The sequence below is a fragment of the Juglans microcarpa x Juglans regia genome, chromosome 1D (assembly GCF_004785595.1).
Source record: "Juglans microcarpa x Juglans regia isolate MS1-56 chromosome 1D, Jm3101_v1.0, whole genome shotgun sequence".
Taxonomy (NCBI): Eukaryota; Viridiplantae; Streptophyta; class Magnoliopsida; order Fagales; family Juglandaceae; genus Juglans; species Juglans microcarpa x Juglans regia.
In genome coordinates, this window is record NC_054594.1 from 6,171,711 (window position 1) to 6,182,668 (window position 10,958).

A 10,958-nucleotide genomic window follows, 5' to 3' on the forward strand; every position below is an offset into this window, starting at 1 on the left:
GAGAGAGAGTTGTAGAAGAGAGAGAGAGAGAGAATGAGAACTGAGACGCGAGGAAGAAGATGTGAGGAAGAAGATGGATTGATATCCAAACGTCTACTTATTTGTTTTAATGCGTTATAAATAAAACGACGCCGTTTGGTTTATTATCAAACATCGTCATTTCAGTTGTGTTTAAAACACAACTACAGGACTAAACGACTTCGTTCCATTTAAACTTAAGTAGAACGGTGTCGTTTTAAGTAAAGAGTATAATAAAAAAAAAAATTTCTTTAGTCTGTTGGTTCATTGGTTTGAACTAGGTTCGAACCAACGCCGAACTGGCCGATATTAGTTTTCTCAATTTTGTACCGCACGCCGACCGGTTCTCCACCAGTTTTGCCGGTTCCAAGCTCGATAGGCCGGTTTGAGTAGGTCCTGGTCGGTTCTCTAGTTTGTTGTACAACCCTAATGAGAAGGGTCTATTTCTTAGTCAAACGAAGTATGCTCTTGATCTCTTACAACGTGCTTCCATGATTGATGCCAAGCCTATTTCTACACCTTTTGTCTTTGGTCAGCATCTATTAGTCGAAGGGACGTTGTTCTCTGATCTTCTTGCCTATTCTAATGCGGACTAGGTTGGATGTCCTGATATGCACCGTTCTACTACAGGCTATGCTATTTTTTTTTTGCACCAATTTAATCTCTTGGTCTTCTAAGAAACAAAGCATTGTCTCTCATTCAATTGCAGAAGCAAAATATCACTCCTTAGCTATTGCCACTGCTGATATTGCATGGATTATTCAATTGCTTTGAGATATTTGTGTTACACTCTCAGTGCCACCTAAAATTCTTTGTGACAATCAAAGTGAAATTTTTATGGCAGTCAATCTGGTTTCTCATTCTCGGTCAAAACATATTGCGATCGACTATCACTTTGTTCGTGAACTTGTTGCTAGTGGCACTTTGAAAATTGATTTTGTTCCTTCACATCTGTAGCTCATTGATTCGCTGACCAAAGGAGTCACCAAGCCGCAGTTTTTTATCTTTTGAAGTAAGCTTAGCATTATCCTTTCTAGTACGCTTACCTTGCAGGGGTTGATAAGGGAGAATCAAATTCTCCATGATATGCGTTGCCTGCCTCCCTCTTATGTTACCGTCATATCCACTTGTATAGCTATAGGGCTATTTTAATTATTTGAATTCAATCCTTTCCTATTATATAGGAGTGTACAACTGTAATTGTTGGCTATATAATGAATAGTTATCTCCTCACACAGTAAGGAGGTTTTAGTCAATTCATTGTCGTTTATCAAATGTCTTTAACGTATAGTGTAATTCCTCCCACACAATCACCTACAACCAAAGAGACACAGGTTTTGGGGGTTCGTGGGAACACCTTCGATCGCCATCTTGATAGGACTCTCGAGTCTTTTCCTGTACATTTATACTGGATTACTGTCTTCGAGGGTAGCTTGCCCTTTTGCTCATTTCCTGTCTTTCCTCATATTGACCCTTCTTTGTTTTGAGCTTCCATCTCAATCCCTCTTCAAAGTTCCTTTCTTCACATGGTCCTTTGATCGTTCCATCTCAAAGCATCTAGGTGTTGTCAGTGCTCACAGTGCTCACAGTGTGTCTTCAGCATTGACAAAGACACCGGTTTCGTCCATGAACTCTCGCAAAGTGTCCGAAGTCTTCCTTGCTAACTTGGCCATGAAGGGGCTCCTCGGCCATATTCCTCCTAACGAAGCTGCCAATGTTATCTTTTCGTCCTGATGATCAGCCATCATCCTTTCCCTGTTAAACCCTGTGAGGTACGTTTTCTAGCTCTTGTCTTCTTTCTACTTGACAGTTAGCAAATACATAACCGGTCTCCTCCTTCTTCAACTTGCCATAAACTAGATCAGGAACTGATGACTGAGATCCTTAAAACTATCCACTGATCCTAGCTGCTAGGCTCCAAATCACTCTCGGGCAGCCTCTTTCAAAGTCAACGGGAAGGCTCGACATGCAATTTCACCAGAAAAATCGTGAAGTATCATGTGGGCCTTAAAAGTATCCAGATGCTCAACGGGATCTTTGGTGCCGTCGTATATCTCCATCATCAGGACATTGAACTTTTGCGAGAGGTGAACCGCCATAATTTTTGCACTGTACAGCAGGTTTGTGCTATTCATCACTTGATCCACTGAAGAAGATGCTCTTATTCTTCTCGCCATCTCTTCAGACTTATCCATGATACTTCACAAATTGTGGTGCATTTTTTTTGCCTTTTCTTCGTGAGGATCAGGTTTGCGTGCACCTTGAGACTCCCTTTTTGTTCTATCCACTTGACTCGGTGCAACATCCTCTCTTGAAACTCCATCTCTTCATTTAAGAAACTTATTTTCCCACTGTAAAGCCTCTAGCTCTGACGTTACTTTCTTCAACTGGTCTTCCAACTCTACTATCCTATTTTCCATGTTGACTGATGTGGCTTCCTAATCCCTTGTTGTTTGAGATCACGTGGTTGCAGGCATACAAAAACCACGTTACTGAGAAATAAGATCTTATGGATGGCGTCAACTGTTGTGGACTGGTTTCATAGCTTCTCCACCCAATCACCTACAACCAAAGAGAGACAGGTCTTGGGGGTTCGTGGGAACACCTCTGATGCCTAAGTCAGTATAGTATGGCTATTTCCTTAGTGTGAAAAAGATGGTCTCATGGTCATACTTGAGGGATATAAATAGAGCTCATGATATCATCTGTTTGATGTGATAACCGCCCGATCCATCATTTGAAATTCAAGTCGTGAGATGTCCTCTTTAGGAATCAGTATGTCAAGGTTCAAGGTTCATGGGCAAGACTATTGTCTGGGCCATGACATGACCCAATAGGCTGAGAGGTAGAGAAAGGATTAAAGCCCTTCCATAGAACTTTAGGGCTTTTCTTTTTTACTATACACATTAATATGTGGATTTAAAAGGGTGTCCTACCTTGTCACGATCTAGCACTACTGGCCTAAATATAGGCCTTTCCAGCAGATGAAGTTAGATGATCGAAGAAAGTATTGTGATCTTTTTGCATCTCTAGATTATTAGGTATTTTACATTTATATCCTTTAATTATTTACATTCATATTCATTCTATATATTATATGTATATATATTACAATTAACATTTTTAATTAATTTTGTAGCACTTGAGTTCTACAAATGCACAGAATAGATCCTCTCTAACTGTCCACCATCATGCCGGTTCAAGATCATTCCACTGTCTTGCTGAAAAATGATAATTAAAAAATTATAAAATTCATTTATTTTTCTGATATTCTTTTATTTAAGTACTAACATTATCTTTTTAAAATTGCTAATGTCGCCTTGTTAGAAACGTGATGATCATGAAAACTTTTCCCTCATTCATTTCTATGTTGCTGCTCATACTAATGAGCGTAGTGAGTGGATGGATAATCACAACCCCACCCCATTCCTAGGACGAGATCGCGACAATTTACCTGTTCTTTCCATGACATTATTAGCACTATATCATTTATATATATATATATATATATATATATATTCTACGAGGGTAATAGGGGATATGCGTGAGCATGTCATGCATGTACTCTGCGCTTCTAGTTTAGAAGAACACCTGATAAACGATCTGTTCAATATTCTAAATAAAGGACTCTCAGAGTCCATCATCCATTCATCAAACATAACTAGTTCTAGACAAGAGGGAACTTAGTCCCTACAACACATACAAAAAGGCATTTAACCTTCTTATGTGGGGTTACCATCACCCCACCATAGAAGTTATACCATTACCATCACCCCACCATAGTATTTACATCATGCCCAAAGACATATTGTCTTAAAGTCAAGCCAACAAAACGTCCCAACATGAGACCCATCATAAAGGCATAAAAACATAACCATTATCATCAAAACCGAACCGACAGGGAACTCTAAGCATCGGCCCCTCCCTCCTCATCAGTGCCTAGCTCCACAGTCTCATCATTCATACCTGGACGTTTAAAACATAAATGCAAAGTGAGTCTAATACTCAGTAAGCAGTACATCATGCCATTAACTTATTAATCACATAATCTTTTCTTTTGAAAACATGCATACATAAACATTTGCTAATTCTTGACAATGCTTTCATGCTTAACAGTTTAAAGAATGACTATACTTTCATGCATAAATGGCTTAAGGCATAACTATACTTTCATGCATAACTGTACTTTCATGCATAACTGTGCTTTCATGCATAACTGTACTTTCATGCATAAATATTCCTGAGAAATAACTTTACTTTACGTTTCACTTTCTTTGGGCCAATACACACTATTACGTCCCGTGTGTTGGTGTTAGCGGTCTTTTGGACCTGGATTACGCTCGCAGCCACAGGTTAGGAATTCCTTTCATGAGGGGCAGCACTGAGTGCACTACCAGTACTACTTACCCTGCATTGCAACCTGCCCATTCCTTTGGTACCCTTTTCATTCATATGGCCGTTACGTACATTCATGCTTTCATTTATTTTCTTTCCTTTCTTTTCAGTCAAACATTTTCATTATCTTTCTTTAGTCCCAATGCATGTGCTTTTCTTTGAAAAGAGTGTTTCATGTCATGCTACATATAGGTACGGTGTAGTTATTTAAGAGAGAGCATGCATAAAAATCTCATGATATATTACCTTACATACACAATTGTAATCAATAGGGTGCTTAATAGAGGCTACCAAGAAAGGCTTATACATAATATATATACATTTATTCTTTCATAAGAGAACATGTGTAAAGAGAGAGAGATTCTTTCATAAAAGAGCTTTGTGTGTAAGGAGCATGGTCATAACTACTTACCTCGTTGCTTTACAAGTAGGGTCCTTAAATCTTGAAAATAAACTTCTATCAATGAAATGGAATAAACATATTATTATTCATTCTACCTTAAGCTTACTATCCGTCACCCCTACGTGCTCACTAAACTTTCAAGTTGGAATTAAAGCGTTTCCCTTAACCCCTTTTAGCTACATACTTGGCACTAATTCAACCATTAGTATCCTCATTCTAATATTTAAGAACCCATGAAATCATGAAGCTTGCTTGCTGTCCCTCTTTAAAGGCTACCATTTTCTATACAAGGAATATGTAGGAATCATGAGTTAGAATGTATAGGATGGTAGAGATTTATTCAAGTATGGTAGGGAACAAGGAGGTACCACCCAAATCTGGAAATTTTATCAAAAGGGTACTTTGACAACTTTGTAACATCATGTGGAAGTAAACCTAACAAAAGGCAATGCTTACAAGAGGTTGGTTTTTTGTCACTTGTTCTTCAAGGGTTTTTCATACTAAGGTTTATCTTTGGTTAAACAAAAAGGAGTGAAGTTGAGCAAGAGTAAAGTGGACTGGTTTAGGCTTCCAAAACAGAACATAATTTCAGAATTTCTGTAGCACATGGACAGCTAGCAATTTCAGTACATTCATGGTCTTAAATATCTCTTACTCAACCAAATCTCAACCACACAATTAAATAACACAAGAGTGATAGAAAACTTAACGAAAAGCCTGTAACATACGGGTCTAAATTTAGGGTTTAAAACTAATATTTTACTTATTCAATTATCGGTATTTTAATTTCTTTATATTTATTTATTTATTTATTTTAGATTTTATTTTTATTTTTATTTTTTTTGTTTTTTTGTGTGGTAACAGATAGATCGATTGAGTGTTTCCTTTCCTTTTTAAAAAAAAAAACTTCGAATATGCTATCCACTTAGTCCCCATGCTAGTTTCGGTTTCCAGAGTTTGAACAACTCCAATCAAACCTTTCAAACTCTCTCAGAAACGGTATCCACGTGAGAATAAGTTCCTAAAATTTAGGCAATTTCAAAACTCAACCAATCTCTCCACGTCGCTTCCTCCCATCGCCTATAAAAAGACCCTCAAGCCTCTGTGATTCACACAGTGTTAAATCAAGAGAAACAACCCTCCCGCTTAAACCTTACCTCTGCCCAACCATCGTCGTCCACCCCGGGACGTCAGAGCCCTACCCACGGCGCCAGAAAACGCCGGCCAACTCAACCCCGTCGAACCCACCCCCTCAGGTAAGCCCCTGCCGCCGCGCGCCACCTCCCTCCCTTTCGGTTGTTTGAGTTTCAAACCCATATCTCTCTAAACTCTCGCTGTTTCTCTCTCTCTCCCTCTCTCGGTGTCGCACCACCATAGGGACCCCCCAGTCTCGTCGCCGGTCGCTTTCAGCCACCTAGAGCCGCCGACGCACTCTGCTCTCCCTCGTGAGCATCGCGCAGCCTCTTTCTCCCGTAAGCCTCTGTTTCACGTCTGCTCCTTTTGTTTTATTTTCCTTTCTTTCTCGTTCTTTTTTTCTTTTTTTTCTTTCTTTTCTTTCTTTTCTTTCTTTTCCTTCCTTCTTCTTGTTTTATCCCGTGTGCTTCAGTTCCCAAAAAGCCTCTTTAATTCGGTAATTCCATGCATGCCTTGTGACCGTGAGGATGTAATTCCCTGAGCCTCGACTTCTTGGAGCCTTAAGTCAGTCAGATAGTATATTTCTCAGAAATACATTACCTTTACATGGGCTTTATCTAATTGAATAAATTCAGCATTTAGACACAAGTTTTATAAAAGATTTTTTTAAAAGATTTCAAAGCATTTGTTGGAGTCTATTAGTAGTTAAATTCCTTATACGTATTTAATTACGTAGAGTATTACGACACGTTTTGCTAGGAAGTTATTAACGTCTAGAACCTCGTTTAGGTAACGCGCTACAAATTGGAAATCAGGAAGCAGCGCTAAGAGGTAAATAGTATGATCGTACAAATGCACGCGTACTGTGAATATGATTGTTCTTATTGTTATGTATACATATTATTGTTATGTATAAAAAAATGTGATGTGCTTATGATTGCTAACTACGCTACACTAAGAGGCAAGTCAAGGTTAGTTTACTTTACAATCTTGATGAAATATGAGATTATACTTGAGTGAATGAATTTATTGTTGATTGATTTAATGTTACTAAATTCACATGAAAGACATGAAATGTTGAAGTTGTAGTTCAAAGTCAAGTATGCCATGTAATAGTCAGATTATGCAAGCCATGTCCATGAAATGCTTAGATTGTACATATACCATGTTTGTGTAATACTTAAACCATGTATGCCATGTTCAAGTAATACCTGGATCATGTATGCCTTGGATCGTCTTAGAACCTTCATAGCATGTTATGTAATATCACGTTATACTATGCCATGCTAAAGTATACAAGAGTATGCCATGCTAAATCATACGAGAATATGCCATGTACAAAGATATGCCATGCTAAATCATACAAGAATATGTCATGTACAAGAATATGCCATGCCATGTCATGTTACGCTATACCATGTACAAGATTATGCCATGTTAAAGATGTTCATGAAGCAAATCCCATGCATTAAGAAAGATAAGAAATGTAACGGTACCACGGACTCAAGCGTGGTTAACCACAAGTTTAGTGAAACACGGACTCAAGCGTGTTTCACTTCATGATATGCAAGTTTAGTGAAACACGGACTCAAGCGTGTTTCCCTTCATGATATGCAAGTTTAGTGAAACACGGACTCAAGCGTGTTTCCCTCCATGATATGCAAGTTTAGTGAAACACGGACTCAAGCGTGTTTCACTCCATGTTATGCAAGTTAAGTGAAACACGGACTCAAGCGTGTTTCACTCTATGTTATGCAAGTTAAGTGAAACACGGACTCAAGCGTGTTTCACTCCATGTTAATACAAGATAACTTGGACGTTATGCATTCACAATGACATGTTTTGATTACATATGCTCCCGCTTATGTTAATAATGAAAATGTGTGCCATGTAAATCTGTGACGATATATGTATGTAAAGTCTTCCAGAAAATCATGTTACGTATTTGATTGAAATCCATGAAGTTGTGTGCACGTTCGTAAGGGTATCCTAGAGATGAATTGTATGTTAGGCAAGGACCATATTTTTACGATACGACGTACTACTTACTGAGTATTCAACTCATTATTTTTGTGTGTTTCTTGTTTCTTCCATGTCTGATTCTCGCAGATGATGTCTATGATGATGAAGAGCGGAATGGCCAGGAGTAGATCTAGTACCAAGACTTAGGACTGAATAAGTGATTTTATCACCAGAATTAGATTTCTTTTATGCCATGCATAGGATTAGTTATGTTTCGTTATATTTCGTTCAGTTTCCAAAACAATCATGTTCAGTTCAGTTTTAATGTTTTGATGAATTTCAATAAATGAGGTAATTCAGGATATGAATCTCTCTACCGGGCATTATGTTTTAAATGTTGGTAATATCTCTATCCTAAGGGAATGGGGTGTTACAAAGCCTTATATATTTTCTGAAATCATAGCATAGATAAAAAGATACAACTCTTGACAAATTAAAATTCCTAAAGTAAGCTTTCTAGTTTAATCTTGAAATTCATAGTGGCTTACTTAGGCCATAAACTTGAGGAAAGTAATGTTTAAAAAATTATAAACCTTAACTTCATTAATTTAACGCATAAAAGCATAGTTAAAAACATGGCGTGGACTCAAGGTAACACAAGAAAATGACTACAAATTTCTGCCTTGGAACACATAGCTGGAACACACCAAAACAGAGCATAACACACGGCTAGAACAGAGCATGACACACGGCTGAAACCAAAACAGAGCATAGCACATAGCACCTTCATCCCTCTATTCGGCTACCACCTAAATAAAGCAGCTAATAGAGGAAACAAATGAGAAATTTGTCTAGAGGCTACCACATGATGCTCGGCTAACATAGAAATCCGAAAACCCCCAAATCACCAGAAAATCTCGTGGAAGGAAGATTACCTGGTTGGGTCCCCTTTCAAGCCGCAGAAATACACAATAGACGAAAAAAGAAGGGAATCCGAAAGATCCAAGGCTGGAACACAGCAGAAAATTTCTTAAAAACAAACCCTAGTCTAAACCCATAAATCTAAGATTCCAAACCAGAGATTAAAGCCATAGAACTCACTTACAAGGTCGATTTCCTTGAAGAATTTCGGTTGGGATCTTAGGCTTAGGAAGTGGAAGGGATCGGCTTTGAGAGAAGAGAGGTATCGCACGGGTTAGAGAAAACCGAGAGGTGAAGGAGGAACACTTGAGAAATTTTTCTCTTTTGTTTGCTTTAGGGCCGACGGAATAGGGAAATGAGGAAAAGAACCTCTTGCCTTGCCTTAGACAATGTCGTGTAGGAGAAGGAAAGGAGATTTAATTAGCTTATGAGAAAGCTACGGTAAAAGAGATTTACTTGGTTTCTTGAGGAAGCTTTGGTTTCGAGGGGAAGAAAAGTTATTGAGTTTAAATCAAACTTATCCCATAAGCTAGGGAATAAATGGCGGAGATCAATTGTGAGGAGTTCAAAAGAGTTTGGGCCATTTCTTGAGTAAATAAAAATTAAAGGGTTTGAAAGAAGTATTGCAAGGTCATAAAATCATACCCTTGAATTATTTAATAACCCATATAAAATAAATACACCCATCTTAAAATAAATTAATAAAATAATAAAAGTTTTTATCTCAAAATATTTAACTTGAAAATATTTTAATGGATGAAGTAAGGACTTACGTAGTCGGATTCGAGTATTACATGGATCCAGCCGTTGCAGATAATTATGTAAGCAATGTTAATTTTGTTAAATAAATTATGCAACATGTGAATAATTTATTTTTTATTTATATTTCTTTTAATACGTTACTTATTAATGATGTGTTTTCTTTCAAATAGCAAGAAAAAATGATGGAGATGCAATAAGCTTATGGGGAATCCTCTCCTAGTGACAGACATATTCACGCAAGTGCTCAGGCCACAGTCTAGTATGGCAAGAGGTTTGGGACGATCTTTCAAGCATAGATATTCATCCTCCTTAACTTCATCGACTTTACAAATTAATAATCTTACCAAAGATTTAGATGTTGCACGGTGTGAGAATGAATATATGAGATCGAGACAGTAAGAGTTAGAGTCTCTCTTAGAGCGACAGTCTCATTTAGAGATGTGTTTGCAGGACGAACAAAGAGATCAGGAGGAAAGAATACATAGTAAAGTCCAAGAGCAAGTGCATCGGGAGATGATGGTGCAAATAGAGCGTGTTATGTCGTTGCAACATAATCGCGGTGGGCGGGAAAAAAAGAAGAAATTAATTTTATCAATTTTATTAGGGTATATAACTAATTTTAATATCTAATTTTGAAATTTTATAAGACATTATTAGTTGTTAATTGATGGTGTGTAATATGATACAATTGGTATGTTTTTAAATTTTATGAAATTAGTATTTCTGATCTGTACGCTTGAATGTAAATTAAAAACGTTTGAACATTGGTTCACATTTGAACAAACGTTCGAACATGAATACACAAAATTATACAATAACATTCGAATGTAGGCCTCAACTTTCGAACGTACTCACTCTCAAATGAACAAAACATTCGAATGATTAAACGATTTACATTCGAACAAACCTCGGAACGTACAACTTACGTTCGAATGCTTCTTTATTAACATTCGAAATAACGTCTGAACGATAAACCCATTACGTTTGAACATTGGTCCGTTAATGTTCGATTGATAAAAATTTGAACGTTGATTGCAATTAACGTTCGGACGCATAAACGTTTGAACGTAAATATGATACGTTCAAACTTGAATCAACAAATGTCAACTTCTGTCATTTGAACTCCAATCGGTCTGGTTGACGTTCGAACGTTCAATTGGACGTCTGAAAGTTACTTTCTGTGACAGATCTCCACCTTTACAAAAAAATGGAACGTTTGAACATTTCACCAAATGGAACACCTCCAACCATTACTAAAAATATTTTTAGTAACGGTTCAACAGTAAATCGTCACCAGTTATTTTCTGTGACGCACATTAGGTGGCAGTCATGGTGACAGTTTCAAACCGTCACCATATATTTT

The 10,958-nt window shown here is 37.5% G+C and overlaps 1 long non-coding RNA gene across 2 annotated transcripts; it reads right to left on the bottom strand.

The window, feature by feature from the left end:
- Positions 1-3,631: 3,631 nt before the first annotated feature.
- Positions 3,632-10,958, bottom strand: LOC121241387. 2 transcript variants are annotated; one of them, XR_005935717.1, is made up of 3 exons: positions 10,949-10,958; positions 4,826-5,533; positions 3,632-3,984 (listed from the first exon to the last, which is right to left on the bottom strand). It is a non-coding gene; the product is annotated as an uncharacterized LOC121241387 (long non-coding RNA). The 2 variants fall into 2 exon arrangements; XR_005935716.1 differs by lacking the exons at positions 4,826-5,533; positions 10,949-10,958 and adding an exon at positions 8,848-9,324.